Consider the following 18,915-nt stretch of genomic DNA (forward strand, 5'->3'; position numbering starts at 1 on the left):
CTGTCAGGAGGTTTCCTGGGGGCTTTGCCCCTTTGTGACATTACGACACGAAAGGGTGAAGTACTAGGAAAGGGGACTGGAGGGGTGGGAGAGGGTGGTGTGGGGGCTGGAACCCCACGACGAACCTACCGAAAGGTAGGGAATTCCGCCCTGAAAGGGCATGTGATCGCACTGTAAGGCAGTCGCATGTGGATTGCAGCAACGAATTTGGGTCAACAAACTCGGTCTGCAATCCTAGCGCGTACTCTTGCTAGACAAAGTACACTTTGTGTAGTTGGATTACGCACTGTATCGCTCTTAACAATTTGTGCAAGTGGGCACCAGTTGCGGGGCTCACTCTGGAGACTCGACGGCGAACCAGAATCTCACAGAGGATCACATGACCAACGGTAAACTCAGCAAGCAACAAATTGGAAAGCTATCTAATCTAAAACAGCAATTGTGGTGAGCACGCTGGCACTACCCTTCTAAGTTCTGGCGCCCCCCACAACGCCGCCGACTGGCCGCCAATCACACTCGCAAGTTACTCCCTGACTAGCCCAGCTGAGATAACCACCGTAACGCTATGTATACCTGGATGGAGAGGTCCTTGTGCGCGAGGCTGGTGGCTATCTGCAGTGCGTGTGGTGAGCGCGCCGGCACTAGCCTCCTGAGAGCTCGCGCCCCCCACAACGCCACCGACTGACCGCCGCCGCTCACACTCGCGAGGTACTCCTCTGCGATCTGGAGAGCGCTGCGCCCACGCATCATCTGCGACATAGTTAATTCGACCATAATTAATTTAAAATTCAAAGCAAATAATATTAAAGACTAACTATATTAATGTAGGTATTCTCAATTTGGCCACAGACTTTTACAATATACAAAATATTTTCATGTACCATTGGCAATAGCAAACCCTATACCCTCTAGCGAAATAGTCCTATATATACTTTATCATGGCCAGGCCAACACCATCATTTCTTTAAACAATATACTTTATTCTTTGTTAAAATAAAAAAAAATATTTACACTTTATGACTTAAAACTTTAGCTATAACTGACGTTCGGCCAAAAAGTACAAAATAAAAAAATTGTGTCAACATGCCTACTGCTTTTAAGAACAGTAAAGATTCTAATAATCGGTTAAATGTCTTTTGACTTTCCATAAAATGGGTCATTCCAGTTATCTATACGAAAATCATAAACCACCACAGTTTATGAGATTATAAGTTGGGAGTAATATTTGGATCTACTGAACCGATTTTGAAAAGTATTTTAGTGTTGGATAGCTCATTTCTTGAGGAACGCTATATAACTAACATGACGCCACAGCCAATAAGAACCGAGTTGCAATAGAAAATATAGCAAAAACTAAGAAAAGATGACGCACACAAAGTTGTGCCGTTCTGCTAGTAATATGTGCCTACACATCTAATATGTGTCTACACTAATAACCCTTCTATTAGTACCTCTCCCATAACATAGATTTAAGTTCAGTGTAAAGTTACTCCACGTTACGACTGCGCGTCGAATGTACACGTTACTAATAGTATTATTAGTAACGTGTACATTCGTGGCATACTACCAAATAAACTTACTAATGTACAATAAATAGTACAATTATTTCACCGGTATACTCACTACCAAGATACTATAATAAACAATAAATTATATGACACCTCATCACATTATATATAACACTACAGTGATGATAACCACCTGCGCTACAAATACATAAAACAAAAATTAACGTAACGTAACGTAAACGTTGATGCTGAGGCGTCACCTGGAATCGAACAGGAAAAGAGAAATGAGAATAAATCATTAGACGTAAATTGATTCGGAACATGGACAAATTAGTTAGCTGACTTACACGGGAGAAAGCTACACAAAGCTAGCCGTGCAAGAAACAACTGACGCTGAGACCTACGCCCGTCATACATAGCATCTGCCTTTGCGCTTTTTTAATTTTCAATCCGTAAAACACCATCACCGAAACTGTTACACGTTCGAAACGGAAGAAGCTATCCCGGCAACACCACATCCCGTCAAAATCTCAACTTCTATTATATTACGTCCCAGAGAGAAAAGTTACACTTTCAGTTTAGTCCCGTTGAATAATATTGGGGTTCTTAAATAGGCGAGGATACCAGTAGCGTCAAAACATATGCCAAAGCAAAGCCATAAACAGATCTCCCCGCATAGTCGGTGGTACGTGAACCGAGCCATTCGGCGTGATGGGCGTTGAAGTCACCTAGAATCACGACCTCGGCGGAGGGAATCTGTTGGAGCAAAAAATCTGTAGCCATTTGGACGTGTTCAATGAGTCGGTCAGTTTCGGTGTTACCGCTATGGGACCTGTATAAGCATGCATATGTAGATGCGGGGGTGGTCATCGCAATCTACACGCAACCATAAAATGGACAGGTCAGTACCTTCAAGTGTACCAAGACGGCGACAACAAATATAATCTCTGACATAAGCGCACACACCGGCCCGTGGAATAAAATTGTGTTCCAATTTATATCCAGGGTAGGTCAGGTACGAAATTTCGTCGGGACAGGATACTTGCGTCTCCGTAAGGAAGAGCAAAGCCGGCCTCGCCGTCTCTAGGTGGTGGTGAACGGCGTTGAGATTGGAATGAATTCCCCTGATGTTGCAAAAACTGACTATGAGCAAGGGAAACACCGATGGAGATTTGCTCGGTTTCCTTTTGGCCAAATTGAGCGGAGTATTGCCCACCCCAGAATACGCAGGGCAGCGTGAGTGTGATATCTCAGGGGTGGATTCTCCAGTAACATGGTTACTGGTACCACCCTGGGGTAAAAATCTCTTATAATCCGCTGCCATGGTATGTAAAAAAGGGGTGGGTAGGGGAAGGAAGTAGAAAAGGGTTAGGGGGAGGGGGAGGGGCGTCCGGAACCTACCGGATAACGCGATACGCCGGTTTTCTGCCGAGGTGTGGTATTTCCCGGTTCGAGCGGCCCAATCGAGCTGAACAACCACGTGTGGTCGTACAGCTTGCTCTACCACTTTAAAAGTAATTAATATAATCAGGTTTTTAATAAAAAGTATTTGATATTATACTGTTGAAAATCAGTAATTAAGAGCGCGCATACTTTAAAAACACAGGACGCTGAAAAATATGAGAAATAACTATCAGGACTTCCCAGTACACTTCAAAAACTTGGCAACTCTAATGTAAGGTGATATTTTTCAACAGAATTAACAATGTGGACGTGTTGTTCTCAAAAACTGGAAGAGAAGGGCTGAAGATCGTGCCCAGTGGCGTGCCTTGGGAGAGGCCTATGACCAGCAGTGGACTGCAGTGGGCTGATGATGATGATGATGATGATGATGTGTTGTTCTCACACTTTGCCTTGGGTCAAAATAATTTTAGTAGATTGTGTACTAAACCGTATAAGTCTATAGAGTTGTAACTATCTCACGGGAAATCTTCAATTTTCCGCGATTAATAGTAGGTATCTAAATGTCGTTTTTTTCTTAAGCACTTCTATGATCTTGCATTACGCGATACTGACAATATAACTGATTTTAAATAATTAACTGTAATATTTTGTTCCGACCTGACCTCACGCTCATCTTATCGTCCTCTGGTGCCCAGTGGCGTTAACGGTTTACACTGGCAGTGTAAACCGTTAACGCTGACCATTCCATTATCTTCCATAAAAAATAGATATATATCAGCATACACAGATAAAGGTATTAAAAATATAGTAAACTAGCTGTACACGCGACTTCGTCCTCGTGGAATAGTGACCTTGACCAAATACAGAAAAGCATTCAATAATCGAACCCGAAAAGCCAAATAAAAAAAGTTTCACCGTTCTATTCTAAATAATTACGAATTTCCATATTTTTATAAGAATTTATAAACATTTTTGATATCAGTCAGTCCTTGAGGTACCTCTTTTATTAAAAAGAAAATATTATTTTATCTCTGTTAAAACTAAGATATTTCATAATGTGTTCTTTAAAATCAAATGATGTAAAGGATAATTTTGTTCAAAATCTATATAAAGATTAACATCTTGTTCATAGAAACACCTTCGCAATGCATCATTTTAGAAGAAATTTGTTTACTATAAAAAGGTTATAGTGATAAAAAGATAGTTATATGTTGTTACGACATTTTATTTTAAATTTTAAAGGACAACAATTCCCTCATACTTATTTTTGCGTACCTTTAATCGTTTATGCAGCACACGCAGCGGATGCACTAGAAATGAATATTTTTGCCACATTCTTCATTTATCTTTACTGTAATATACCTTTCCAACAGTGAAAGACATTTTTAAATCGAATCAGCAGAATCTGATTATACACTGAACATCGAAACACCAATTTATAATATTAGTAACTATATATAAATTAAAAAAATAAGACTACGTTGGCCTAACGTACTTATTATATACTATGTACTTATTACTTAGTAATTAAAAAGGGGAATTCCCTCGTTTACAGCTTAAAATAAATATTATGTTATCTAGAGATAACATAACTTAGAAGTTATGTTATCTGGTGTATCAAAAAATTTCATTACTTATCTACAAACCAATTGCCATAGAGGTTATTCATTAAGTCACGTTGAAGACGTTTCACATTACAAAATTATATAAATAAGTAATTATAAAAAAGGACCAAATTTTAATTATTAAATTAAAACATTAAATTAATTCTACTTTTCTGTCCCTTTTGTGAGAAAGAATTTAATTCTAAATTGCTAGTATTCAACAAAACAAATTAAACTAAGTATATTTTTTTTTTCAAACATTTATGCAGCTCGTACTATGTATTTTTCTACCCATTTGCCTAGTTGATTGAAGTACGTATACAATACGCGTTATTACTGAGTATATTTTTCCTATGTTAAAGCACATTCAATTTATTTATGTGTCTATTACTATGAGTAACAATATCAGACAGTTCCTTAAAAAGTTCCAAATGCTAGTAGATAATTCTTTTACCTTATAATTATTAAATTACCGATTAAAGCACCGTATAGTCACAAATATTGTACTGTCTGTCTGTCGCGTAAAGCAAACACCAATAAAACACAATCGGAATGAGCTTTGTGATCGGAGCGCGCGTTCATTTTATTCATAGGCAGCAACATAGTGGGAGTCCTGGGCGGACGAGATAACGGGCAGTTCAAGTCCGAGAATAAGCGTATATCGGTACAACCACCAGATATTCCATCCTGTGTTGTGTTATCAGTATTGAGTCAGCTAGCAACTACTTCAACTGTATTATTTGTGAGTGAGTACTCAACCATTCACTTTCTACCCATATGGTAGAACAGCCAGAATCCACTTTAGAGCCCAATTCTATGACCCCCTGTAAAATAGCAATGGTCACACTAATCAGTTAATTCGTGATTTAGTTAAAAAGTGATCCCTTATTGAATGGCGATTTACTAAGTTAGATAGGGTTTTAGAATAAGATTTAGACGAACAAATCGAAAAGAAATGTCAGTTTGAAGACAAATAATACAACACTTTTTTTTTTAATAATGATAATAGAAGGATGCACCCGCCTGCGCTAACGGTTTACGCTAGCGAGGAACCAGTGGAGGGTGATAAAATGAGCATGAGGTCAGGTCAGTTAGCCGATTATGACAAATTCACCAAGAATCTATCACGATGATTTCTAAGGGGAACCTCGTGAAGTATGAAAGTAGTCATAAGTTTAAACATTTTAAAAGTGTCATAAACAAATAAAAAACATTTTTTTAAATATTTATTATGTATAGTTAAATAATAATGTTAAAATCATTGTTAATATCGTGTGTCTTAATAATTTGAACTATTTAAAGCTATGCTTAAGACACGTTAAAACACATTTTATTTAAGGTAATTAGTATTTATCTATATGATATTATTATATTATCCGGATCATTTTATCTATGTAATATAAATTTTCGCATTACGGCTATCATCCGACTTAACTCATTTATTAATATATTGTACTATACTTGATGTCCAACATTTTCGCTTGATATTTGTTATTCCTTCGATTCACATTTTTTCATTAATAAGGAGTTATTGTAGAGAAAACGGCTGGCACGATCATTATATAAAAGAAAAGGGTTCTAACTTACGAATTCTATTGATACGACAATTTTATGATACGAAACTCTCTTCTATTATATTGTAAGAATATGATAACCTTGAATTGATGCTGAGGCTTCACCTGGAATCGAACAGGAAAAGAGAAATGAGAATAAATTGTCGGGGGTTATTAATAGTAGGTATCTAAATGTCGTTTTTTTCTTAAGCACTTCTATGATCTTGCATTACGCGTTACTGACAATATAACTGATTTTAAATAATTAACTGTAATATTTTGTACCGACCTGACCTCACGCTCATCTTATCATCCTTCTCTGGTGCCCTGCCAGTGTCAACCGTTAACGCTGACCAGTCCATTATCTTCCATAAAAAATAGATATATATCAGCATACACAGATAAAGGTATTAAAAATATAGTAAACTAGCTGGACCCGCGACTTCGTCCTGGTGTAATAGTGACCTTGACCAAATACAGAAAAGCATTCAATAATCGAACCCAAAAAGCCAAATGAAAAAAGTTTCACCGTTCTTTTCTAAATAATTACGAATTTCCATACAAACATTTATCCCCTATTTTATTTTACACCCTTGAGGATAAAATTTTTAGAAACTTATAATGTTATATTTATTTATATTTTATCAACAGCCTAAAAAATAAGTTTCAAGCTTCTAGCTATAAACATGACGATACTTACATATAACTTTTCATTTCCCCTTTCAATTCCTTACAAAAATATTTTGTTCTTTATCTGTGTACCAAAATTTAATTCAAATCACTTAAGTAATTTTGACATGAAAGCGGGACAGACAGATATGCCGAATTACTTTCACATTTATAACATTAGTATCGAAGTAATGATTAATTATGTATATCTGTTTATCAAAGATTGAATATGTCAATTCCGCTGATTTCTACCGAACATGTTCATATCCATTATCAGAGTGTACATAAATATAGTCACACATACATAACAGCACAGTGTGTTTAATGTCTTAGTGTTTAAAATACAAATCAGTCATTTTGCGAAAAACCAAGTGCAACATAATGAGTGAAGACATTATTGAAACACTTTTACTTTCAGACTGGTAAATATAACACTGGCTAATCTTACCACGTCTTCACACTTCAGTATTATATTTCCAAACCATAAATAGCCATTAGACGGAAAGGATTGCTTCTTTTAGAGGATGATTATGGAATTGTGCACCCGCCTACGCTAACGGTTTACGCCGACAGGCACCAGTGGTGGATGATCGGGTGGACATGAAGTCAGATTAGTTAGCCCAACGTGACAAATTCACAAGGAATTTATCGCGATGATTACCAGGGGGAACCGCGTGGAGGTCGACCTGGCATGGTACATTGCTAGCAAGGGGATCATTAGTCCACATAAATATACTGGTCCTCTCTGTCCCCTGGAAACCACTGTGGTCAGCTCAACATGATCCTCACATTGATGAGGTGGGGAGGGGATAGTTAGTATTAGGTAGTAGCGACTCCATTGCTAATAATATACTTTGTTAATAAGGTAATCCACGCAATTCTCCCTGGTAAAGATCGTGATTCACCACGATGTCATACTCAATCCATCCTCTCAATTTAATTAATACGACCATATACCTGCCATTAAATCAATTTAATTTAATATAAATTATAATTAATCAGTATATAGTTTCTAGTCTTATTTTTATAATTATATAAAAAAAATATTAATAACTTAACTTCAAAAATGGTATCAAGTATAACAAATGGAATAGATTCATTTTTACAAAAATATAAAATTTTGCAGGATGCGTAAACAAAAATTGTTTGTTTCCTTCGATTTTTTCCGTTTCTACCTTGAATTAGCGCGTATTGTTTTAATATAGCTACAGTTTTTCTCTCACAGTTTTTGTTTTCGAGTTACAACTAACTTCCCTCATTTACTGTGTTCAACTTAAATTTGCGTTTTTTATTGGACACTGATATATATATATATTGTTGTTGTTTTCGATATGGCTTCGGCAACAAGATGTGGTATAATTAAAACCGATTGTTTTTGCTATATTTGTGGTGATATTTTGTATCAAATGCATAACTTGTAAAATATCGAACTAAATTTTTTCGTCATAGTGATAAAACTATGTATCTATACAAAAATTGAAGCTATTACTCCCAGTATTTTCTTCGCATGAAAATGATGGATTATGGGTGATATACCTAATAATTAACAACTATTATTTCACAATTTTTTCTAAAAGGTTACATTTGAAAAAAAACATTAATAGGGTTTAAATTTCTTTTTTCGATTTTTTTATTTTTATTTCGAATAAATGCATAATATCTTAAGAGTGTTGTGTCTTGTGTCGTGTTCAGTGTGAGGTAAGCCGATAGAACTCGCTTATGAACGTTTCATCACAATTTTTTTAGTGTTCAAAACGTAAACGTAAAACGAAGAGTTTTTCCTACAACTCATGTTTTCAAAGTCGGTGCCACTTATAACTTCAAAACTTTGGCACCGATGTGTTTTGAAATTTTGAACACTATCTCTGTATAAAATTACGGATGTAAAGCTGGAAAATTTTTCCATATTTTTTAAAAATTTTCATTTTTCAATAACAAATTAACCTACTTTTTTAGCAAAATATTGCGTATTTTCCTTTAGCGTTTCCAAAATGTGACAAATTGAAATTTAAAAAAAAAACCCTAATTATATTTTATTTATTAACCTACTCTTTAGTTTAATTTTGTTAGAATTTATCGTTATTGGACCCATTTATACGAAAAAATACTGAATTATTATTAATTTATAAAAATATAATGTTGTGAAGAATCGTATTGCATCAAAATAGTCTTTTATTGGTATCTAATCTAATGGATAAGGTTTATTTTTTTAGTTCGTTAATTTAAAGTGAAATACCATTTATATTTATTCCTGACTAAAAAAATCTTATTGGATTTTATTTTAATAATATCTAAATGAAGTATGTAGCTACACTATAAATAAATATTAGTTTATAAGATAGTAGTACGACTACTATCTTATAAACTAATATTTATTTATTACAATTGCAAAATATATATGTTCGTAAAAGCTTTGTAACTAGGTATCTGTAGGTATAAAAATACCTACAGATACCTAGTTACAAAGCTAATATTTTTGCTGCTGAAATGTGTGAAACCGGCGAACGTACGCAGAGAACTTTGTAAAATGTGTGCCAGGGTAAAATGGATAGTAAGGTGCAATGATATAATAATATAGCAAAGAGAACATCGTAACTAAAATAATCTTATACATATATAACAATGTCTTCATAAAGGACCTAATGTCCTATCCTGTCCTTGTCTACTTTATACAGATCACCTAAAGATATTTTCTACAGTGAACAATAATACTGACACTCATAGATTGCGATCGGATTTAAATTCACTTTCCGATTGGTGTGAGCGTAATTTCATGCAGCTCAATGTGGTTAATGTTTCGTTATAACTTTTACTAAAAAAACAAATAACTCTAATATGACTATATCCCTAGGGATAAAATTCTTGAACGTAATCGTGTCGCAAAAGATCTGGGCGTGCTTTTTGATGAGAAACTAACATTTCGAGACCACTATGAGAATATTGTTGACCGTAGCTATCGTCTTCTTGGGTTCATTACAAGATCAACTAAAAACTTTCGGCAGAGTAGAAACTTAATTAGTATCTATTACTCACTCGTACGTAGTATTTTAGAATATAACTCGGATATCTGGTCTCCCTTCTACAGACTACATAAACGTAAACTTAAAATACTTTAATCTGGGCCCTTTATATATAAGACGACAAAATAATAACCTAACCTTGTTACATAAAATTATTCGTCATCAGTTGGACTCGTCCACTCTTCTTTCTCTATTAAACTTTAATACGAGATTTAGATCACACAACCATGATTATAACACCTTCTATCTTCAGGTTTACTCAAATAATACTTCATATTATAATCCAATAGTTCGAATGTGTCGCCAATACAATGAAATTCTTGTCTCGAATATAGATATTTTCCATTCAACACTGGTCCAGTTCCGGAGACAATTAAATTTCCACCATAAAGAGACAAATTATATTTAATATTGTACCCATTTTTTCTTTAATATAAATAAAATTCTGTTAACATAATGATTCATTGCATTACGTAGTTATATATTATTTTCTATTTACTTTACTTTTCATTATATAACCTTATCTAGCTATCTAGCGTAGATATATTCAATGCGTCTATATAATTTAGCTTTTAGGCATACATAGTGTTGGATTACAATCCAGTCTTGTACCGAACTACACGCCCCTAATTATATTATTATATTGATTGTAATCTGTTTTGTATGCTAATAAATAAATAAATAAATGTAAAAGTCGAATTTCTGTACATAAAAAAAAAGTCAAAAACAGAGTCACATGGATGTTAGGAGTGGAATAGAACAGATTTAGATTTTATTCAAATTGATTGTTTCTCTGTCTGTTCCCTGTTTGTACAGGCTGCTATCCGAAACTGTTGGATCGATTTAAATGAAATTTTACATAGAAGTAGCTAACATCCCCGGTCAACATCTTGATTTTTTACTTTTAATGGGATAGTTATATTAGTTAAGTGTTTGAAATCTACATATAGTAGATATCTTATTCAGCTTAGTACACCACTTATCTACTTAAGTAAAGTCTTTTTGACTTAAAGAGTGAGAACGACACGTCATTTGTTAATTTTGGTCCAATATTCCCAGACATAATATATAACATGAATAACTATAATATAATAATAATATAATATATAACATAACAGAATATATTATTGTCATAATAATTATAATAATACCTTTAAATTTAGTATTATTTAGTTTAAACACATTAACCAAAGGCTTTGGAGAACCTGAAACTTTATTCTCTAAAAAATCAATAGATGGCGCTATTCTTTAATTTAATGAGCTTACAATGTTTTCGTCTCTAGCAACAATTGTGTCGACTTTGTCCGAAAGTCTTACGGCGCGTTGCTATGCCCATACTCACCCTGAAGGAGACTTAGTTCTATGGATATTGATTCTCTCTCTCAGAATTCAGCAGCGTATTCTCTATTCATATGATCCCTCATTAATAAAGAATACGCTCGAAAATAAATTGTGATCCAGTGGAAATAGCTATGGGAAATTCTGTTTCTGGATGCACCCAGTTAGACGGGAAAACCTTTCTCGCTAAAGTAATATTGGTACAATTACGAGGTCAAGGCAAAATAGTCCTTGTTGTAGCGCCATTTGAAATAGCGGTCACTTTGTTACCCGGTGACAAAACTGCTGAAACGATGCTCAAGGTCCCCATAGATTTGAACATAAGTGTACACCCTGTCTGTGGTATCTCTCTAAATGCGATATCCGTGATAAAGTAAAGGTTTTACTTATTACTGTTTAATAATCTGGGATGAGTGCACTATGGTAAATCGAAAAATAGCTGAGGCGGTTCATAGAACCCTCAGAGTTATCCGCAAAATGATCAACCTATGGGCGGCGTAACGGTGTTGTTTTGTAGAGATTTAAACAATCGTTGACGTTGTACCACGGTGAACAAAGACTAATGAGATAAAAACATACTTAAAAGACCTCAATCATTTGCCGACACATCACACAGTGCACTTAACAGTCAACATAAACAGTAGGAAACACAAATCGACATTATTTTTCTGATTTATTGCAAATCTATACTATTATAATATTATAAATGCGAAAATAACTCTGTTGGTCTGTTTGTCTCGATTTCACGCCAAAACTACTGATTTAAATAAAATTTAGTTCACAGATAGTGTAGAACCTGAGAAAGGACATAGGCTACTACATATTTAGTGCGAAAAAGCGCTGTAAGGGGTTGTAAGCGGAGATGAAAGATTGTATATTTAGATTATTATTGAATATATTTCCTTTATTTGGTTAAGGTCACTATTCCACGTGGACAAAGTGAACAAAGTCAGCACATTATTGAGTAAATTTTTAAAACAGTTTACTTTTATTTAGTAATATTTTTTATACTTATTACAGTGAAACATATCGTGTAGAAGGACGAGTCACTTTGGGGGAAGATGAATATTTCATGGGACTAGCATCCTGGGAAGCCAAACGAAGTAAAGATCCACATTTTCAAGTGGGCGCCATAGTCGTGAATAATGATAACGAGATCATTAGTCGTGGGTAAGGAATTTTATAATAATTTTTTAATAACAATAATAATAATTTTTTAATAATAATAATAATAATAATCTTTATTTACTGCTTACAAGGCAACTTACAATGTAGAAAAAAAAACAAAAATATATATTTAAACTTACAAGTTATATTCCTTGTGAAAGTCTGAAGTCTGAACTAGGTCGGAACCTGTAGGAGGTTTACTACAGATCTCCAGGCTCTCTCCAAGGACTTACTGTGCTATGTAATAAATCATCTTAAAAATTTTAATAAATGTTTTTGTGATATAGTATATTGTATTTAGTGGTATGTGTGTCTGCATGAAAACTCTGTGTGTGTGTCTGTATGAGAGAGAGTGTGTAAAAAATTTAGATATGCCGAAAAACTCTTGTCCACTCCAAAGTAACAAAGCAAACAATTAAAATTTGCTTAACATGTTGATGCATGATGTAGTACCATATATTTTTTAATTTTAATTTGTTTTACATTATGATCTTCTTTCAATAGAGCGCTAAAACATACCGTCACTACTGTTATACCAGATGGGTTAATCAGAGACATTTTCTCGAATGCAACACTTGCTTGCAGAATAGAATAGAATAGGAAAGCCATTATGCGAATAAACTTAATTTAAGCACTTTTGAATAGTAATAACAATTTTTATTTAATCTACCGCTCATTACATTCGGAAAGCTGTGAAGAACAAGCAAGAAACTTGTGTATGCTCTTTTAAATAAATCTTGTAAGTTCACATTTTACAAGTTGAAACGTGTGAATACAAACTACCATTTACCAAAATATAAACTCCATTTCACTATATTTGAATCCAGAGTGGCAAGGAGCCCACATACGTCTCTCACATCTTGCTGATGTATTGCAATAACAATAACAGCGTTTTACCTTACAATAAAACGCTTATTAACTGCTTACCTAATTCGAAGCCTGTAAATGAGAGTAGCGATGCTATTTTTCGGTACTGAGGCGGATGTTACGTCACTTTTTGCCGGAAGTACACCTGCATTTTGTTAGTTCAACTTTCCTCCACCAGGTGGTGTTAGTTTACTTGTGTTGTGCAGAGTCCCAATTTAGGTCATTGCGTTCGAATTTACACCAGGCAGAGTTAGAAGTAGGCTTCGAATTAGGTAAGCAGTTAATAAGCGTTTTATTGTAAGGTAAAACACTGTTATTAAATCGCTGTACCGTAATTCGAAGCCTGTAAATGAGACGTGTTTGGTGTCGCCTGGTGGAAGATGATTTAACGCCAATGTGATGTAAAATAAAAATATATACTATAGTATTTGTGGCAATGAAGCATGGAATTTCGTATCAAGTATTATGTGAGGAAAACAGGTTTAACTAAAATCCAAATGTTGTAATTATTCAATATTTAATAAAAATAAAGAAAAAAAAAATTATATATCATATAATACCATTCTGATAATCACGGATATTATGAAATCCATTAATTTGCCATTAATTAGTTATATTAAGTAGAAACAATATATATATGTGTCAATCATCAAGACAAAAACACAATACAGTTAATATATTAATAAAAGTGAAGCGAGAATCGATAATATAACACTCATAATGAAACGAGGAGAGTATGTCACTACTGTATGGGTGAGAACATATCAGGTAGAGGATTAGATTGCACGGGTTTGATTTCCCGGCAATAATATTGTGTAAAAGTATTAAGACATCGCCAATTTCCCTTTGCAAGTATTTCGTCGATTGGGTAATTGAGTACCCAGTTCTTAGAGGCAACTGCAGATCGAATGCTACCGGGACTGGCCTTAACTCCTGCTTCTTCAAGTAACTTCCTCACCCAACCAGCTATTACTGTACGTGATGCAAGTTTGGGTGAACCACAAGCTGTAATGAATAAACTATTAGTTTTACAGATCTTACGCCTAGTGGACGACAATTCAATTACTCTCTTTATCCAAAACGTGGGATCAATCAAATTATTATCTTTGTTAGAAAGTAAACGCCACCCTGACTGCCTGGTGTCACAATTATCAGTTTTAGAACCAAACATAGGCCAAAATATTATGTAATTATCAGAAATAATACAGTGGTTATTATCAATAGCTAGTAATGTCAGATCATGGACACGCCTTCCTGAACAAAGTAGTAACAAAGTGGCTGCTCGCTTTGAACACTGGTATAAATTGTTAATATCACTGCCATTATTTTGGAGCCAGTTAGATAATACATCAGTATCCCAGATAGGTGGTTTTACTATATTTTTAGGTTTTCGAAGGGATATGGACTTTAAGATTTTCTTTACAAGTATATGAGAGCTTAGCCTGTCGGTGACATTTGGATTGCAAAGTGTAGAAATAGCAGATTTATGTACCAAAATTGTATTATAAGAAAGTTTATATATTTGAAATAGGTCCGCTAAGAATCTCGCTAGTTGTGAGCCTGTAGGGTCGCATGGGGACGCAATTTGGTTATCTTTACACCAATGTAGCCATCTACGCCATGCATTCTGATAGGTTTTAGCATAAGAGTCTCGCCAACCTGACTTGAGTAACTCCATCTGATCCGACGACCAGTCCTTTAGGCACGGCGTCCACCCCCACATCTCCAGACCTCGAGAGTCATCTCGAGGGCTCTTGGTGGTGGCAGGCCGGTCGCCGTGTCCACTAGAACCTGATCTAGGTGATATAGTGTAAATGGGGGGCATAATGCCCGGTTCTTGATGTCCGGTCTCCAAAATACCTTGTCCCATACCGGGGCTACGATTAGATAAATTCCTTTCGCTGTATTTAGGTGTGACAGTACTCTGGGTATTAAGAAGGGTGGTGGAAATATCCATGCCAGTGTAAAGTTCCATTCCTGGCTGAAGGCATAGCAAAGACATGCTTTTTGATCTGTTGGATCTAAGCTGGCATATCGTGGTACCACGTGAGCCGTTTTCGATGCCATAAGATCGATGACGGGTTCTCCCCATCTCTTGAAGATCCTGGCAGTGGCCTTCGGTAGCAGGTGCCACTCGGGAGTCATTTGACAACGAGATAGGCGATCGGCCTCGCTGTTGAATATGCCTGGTATGTGATGAGCAATAAGATGGATTTGATGTCTGTCTAAGAGATTGTAGATTTTTCTTGTGGTGTTCAGGAGCCTTATAGATTTCGAGCCTCCCTCTTTCTTTAAAAAGGAAATAACCGTCTTGTTGTCGCTCTGCAGCATTAGTGAAGATTTCGACAGGAACCGATGCTGCTCTTTTAGGACGTAAAATACAGCTAACATTTCTTTTAGATTGGAGTGTAAATTCATATCTTGAGAGGACCAACGACCTGCAATCTCTATATTGTCCAGGCGAGCTCCCCAACCTACATCGGATGCGTCTGTTGTTAAAAAATGGCTGGCAGGTGGTATATGAAGGAGGGATGACTCTTTGTGATTTCTCATCCACCATTGTATCTCCTTCAGGACACCTTCGGGGACTACCCAGCGGCGGGAAGAATTTGATTGGGAGATTATTTTGCAAAAATGGAGAAGTTTGCGATGATTTAATCTTCCTCGAGGTATTACGAAACTGGCAAAATTTATAAGACCAATCAGACTTTGCAATTCTTTCAACTTCACAGTTCTTTTCCTCAATATAGGATTTATCTTTGTTACGAGGGACTGACATTTCAGCAGAGGCAATGACTTCAGATCTGACCAGGGGTCCCAGCATATCCCCAAAAACTCCAAGCGAGATTGGGGGGTTAGAATCGACTTCTCGTAATTTATTTGCCATCCCAGCCGTTTCAAAAGTGAAACAGTGTCTCGGACCTGGATTGAAAGTTGGTGTTTGTTCTGGTTTACTAGCAAGAAGTCGTCTAGGTATGTAACTATGCGCATGCCTCGATCTCTCAGGGTTTGCAAGAGTGTAAGAATGGCAAACGTCTTTGGTGCCGTTGCTAATCCGAATGGGAGGCAGGTCATTTGTAATAGTTTTTGATTGAAAATCAATCTCAGAAATCTTCTGTGCGATTCTAGAATTGGTACGTGAAAATAAGCATTGGATAGGTCTATTTTGACCAGCCAGTCGAAGGGTTGTAAAAATTCGGGAACTTTTTGCGTATTTATCAATCGAAATTTCGTTATTATTAAGTATTCGTTTAAGTTTCTGAGGTTGAATATAGGACGCATGGATCCGTCTGTCTTTGGAGTTAGGAACATATTGGAGATGAAACTCGGAGAGAGCTGCGCGCTCTCTAATATACCCGAATCGATCATGTTCTGGATGGCTTGCTTCATATGGAGAGAGAAACGAGTATGAATTTTGTGATTCTTGAAATTGGGCATGTAAAGTGGAGGTTTTTGTCCGAATGGAATTCTGTATCCTTGAATAATTTTTAAAATTGGTTCTGGGGCACCCATTTCTAACCATACATGAGCATAATTTTTTAAACAACCTCCCACAAAACTCACAGAGTCAGAATTTTCGTTTCGAACGAAAATTACCAGGACTTGGCCGCGAGTTCTTTGACTGGCCCTTATAAGATACTTCGTCCGGTCGGGATCTGTATCTTTTGTGCGAGTCAGGTCTGTTTGTTTTATCATGGTTCTGCGCGAACCGTTTTCTGTCATTATAGTTTTGTATAAAGCTATTTCCCTGCGTAGGAAATGTAGGTATATGATAGGGTACGTAAGCAGAGGAATGCATGTGTGGCATGAAAGAATTAAAACTATTATTGAATGTTCTGTTAGGATGTCCTTTGAATGTCAAATCTTGAAGGCCCTGCGCGGGCGCTTTCATATTTGATGGTCCTGCTTGCATAGTGGACCAGTTGGCTCTCTGGTTTGAATTACGAACTGGCCAAAAAATTTTACCGACACCACCAGATTTTTCAATATGAGATGAAAAAGATTCTTTATTAAAAAGGAACTCATGTGTTGGAGGGATCTTTCGTAATTTAGCACGTACATACTTATCTTTCACGGATCGTAGTATACTATCTCGCCTTTGCTCAATTATATCTGCTCGATGACCACAAGATAATTGGAGAAGGTCACTAGATATTTTGTTAAAAGTACCCTCACTAAATATTTCGTTTCATTTCTGTCTAATCGTTGATGGTGATAGGTCATGAACTAGATGCCCATGAGAGTAAAGACTCAAAACCGGCCTGCGCGGCCTCTCTCTGTTTAAGTAACGCTTGGGTAATAGCGGCGAAACTTTTTTCTATTATCCTAATCTATGTACTATAGTACATAGATTAGGATATTTATCGTAAGATTTTATTTCGTCATTACATTCCAGATCAATGAAGCCTGGGGACGATGTATAATTCTTTTGTACTTCAGAAAACCTCACGTCACACCATTGAGAACTGTTAAAATGTTGTAACGAATTCAATAAATTGATGTGTTCGTCCGTTGACTTGGTAATGGTGGGTTCTTTCAAAACAGTATTAATTGGTAAGTTGAAGTTTGTAGTTGATAGACTGACAGAGTTATCCAAGGTTGAAACATTTTCGCCTTCGGAAAACAATTCACCACTGTGATTTAAGCTAATGCTATCATCTTCGTACAGAGGTTGTGTCGTATAGTTACCAAATGGTGCAATATGTGGGGCCGAATTAAATTGGTTATGAGACAAGTATTGTTTTAAATAACTAACCTCGTTACTGAGCCTGCGCAGCTCCTTTGATTTTCTACGTCGTTTGTTGTCTTTCTTCTTCTGCGGAGTGCCATGTCGTTTCCGTTGAGAACCTTCACCATTTTCGGCAGGTTCTGTTGCAGGTACATTCTGGATACTTCCGGGCGAATTTGAAGAACTACTATCACTACTTGTATCACTCATACTAAAATATAATCTAGTTTTGAAAAAAAAATAATTGTTGAAAATAAAAACCGTTGCAATAAACTTTAAATTAATGAATGAATTATTGTTATTAAAATATATATTGAAGGTAAGTAACATCGAACGGTAACACCGTTATCTTGAAAAAATAATTTAAAAAATACAGTGATGCAACAATTTTTATTCTTACGTGGCCTCAGCGTACATAAGAACGGTCCGCTCAGCACGAAAAATAAACCGCCAATGACCTAAATTGGGACTCTGCACAACACAAGTAAACTAACACCACCTGGTGGAGGAAAGTTGAACTAACAAAATGCAGGTGTACTTCCGGCAAAAAGTGACGTAACGTCCGCCTCAGTACCGAAAAATAGCATCGCTACTCTCATTTACAGGCTTCGAATTACGGTACAGCGATTTAATATAATAATATAGAAATAGGTAACCCTGGTGTTGTTACAAACTGTAACTGTTTATGATCAGATGAAGCCGTATGCTTGTCTACCACACTTGTATAAAAAAATTATACTGTAAATCCTATAAGCGTTTAGAAAAATCAGAAAAGAGAGAAACACCCAGTAATTGACATAAAAAGATGAACCTATATAGTTTTAGTACAGGTTGGCCTTACACTCATATCTATTAATTGTCATTATGGGTTACTTATCGTCCATAAGCTGACTCTGAGAAGGATTTTTCTCTAATCTGCAGGAGTTGCTTAAGTAATCATTAGAAGACTCGTGAGTGCGGCGGTAGTTGGTATTTAAAAGCAAAATAACTTAGTTGGAAGTAATTAAAAAACTTAATATTTAAATTAAAATAATAATGAACACCTGTTTAAATAAT

The sequence above is a fragment of the Achroia grisella genome, unplaced genomic scaffold (genome assembly GCF_030625045.1).
Source record: "Achroia grisella isolate CSIRO2021 unplaced genomic scaffold, CSIRO_AGI_Agris_v1 utg918, whole genome shotgun sequence".
NCBI lineage: Eukaryota > Metazoa > Arthropoda > Insecta > Lepidoptera > Pyralidae > Achroia > Achroia grisella.